Below are 1,464 nucleotides of genomic sequence, written 5' to 3'. Positions count from 1 at the left end.
AAGAAGAAGAAGAAGAAGAAGAAGAAGAAGAAGAAGAAGAAGAAGAAGAAGAAGAAGAAGAAGAAGAAGAAGAAGAAGAAGAAGAAAACATTTCCTGTTTACCCACTGCCTGAAGAATCAAGTACTGATTGTGTGTCTTGGTGATTTTTCATACTATGACCACTGTCTAGTCTGGAAATTTGAGCCAATGTTGTTCAGCTCTACCCTGCATGAGCTGCATTCATACTCAGAACAGTTGCTTTCAGACTTTAAGCTTTTGCTTAGCTGTCCCCATTCAGCATTGATCTCTGGAGGTGTTTCCCCATCTGATTCCCTTGACTTGCTGCTGCTCCCGACGAGTCCACCAGGGAAGCCATAGCTCTCTTCCCGGGCTTTTCTCAGACACCACTTCACACGTTCTTTTCAGATTAACCTGGAGCATGAAATGGCTATGACTTCATTCTTCCTGGACCCTGCTAAGCACCTGTTCGTTAAATTTAAATAAGTTTTCATTCATTAGACACTATTTCACTCAGTCTTTTCAGATTAAGCTGGAGCATGAAATGGCTTTGACTTCCCCTTTCCTAGAACCTGCTCAACATCTGTTGGTTAAATTTAAAAAGTCTTCGTTCATTATATTTTGATCACATTCCTTCCCTTTCCCCAGTTCCTCCCAGATCCTCTGCACACACCTACTTCATGTCCTCTTTCTCTCTATTAAACAAATCAAAAGAAGCAAACAAAAACCCAGTAAGACAAAAATACCAAACCAAACCAAACCCTGTAGTGAGGTTGATGTACCCAGTAGCAAGCCACTGGAGAAAACTGACTTTCCCTTTTCCTGCAGGCCTCAACTGCAGACAGCTTCTTAGTTAAGAGGAGGACCTTGTGTCAACTTCCCATTCTCAGTGCTGGGACTTTGCAAAAACACACATTTTAGCTTTTGTTGTTGAAGGTTGGCTATGTCATTTATTATTCAAGCAGGCTCGCTCGTGAGAATGATAGGGTGGTCTCATAGTGCCTATGACCTATCAGGTTCTTGGTATCATTAACAGGCCCAGGTATAGGTTTTATCACGTGAAGTGGGACCTCAAATGCAATCCAAAGGTTGGTGGTTACCCCTATGACGTTTGTGCCACGTTAGCACTGTGTATCTTGCAGGCAGGTCACTATTGTGCTTCACAGGGTTTGTAGATGAGTGAGATTGATGATTGTTTTTCTCCTTCAGTAGAGTGTATGGCACTTTCCTGTACTATGAATGCTAGTCAGTAGGTGGTGATCTGTCTAGCTAAGCACCTGCTCAGGATCTCTATGCTGGATTGTATAAGTTTCTGGTGGATTCCATAATAGGGTCATACTGCTAGGTTGTAGAGAGTAACCAATAGTGGTTTCAATAGACTGTAATGTTTAGAGATGGGACTATGAGACCTTTTTGGCCAACTCTCTCTCTCTCTCTCTCTCTCTCTCTCTCTCTCTCTCTCTCTC

The sequence above is a fragment of the Microtus ochrogaster genome, unplaced genomic scaffold (assembly GCF_000317375.1).
Source record: "Microtus ochrogaster isolate Prairie Vole_2 unplaced genomic scaffold, MicOch1.0 UNK17, whole genome shotgun sequence".
Lineage (NCBI taxonomy): Eukaryota > Metazoa > Chordata > Mammalia > Rodentia > Cricetidae > Microtus > Microtus ochrogaster.
This window is presented reverse-complemented; position numbering follows the sequence as displayed.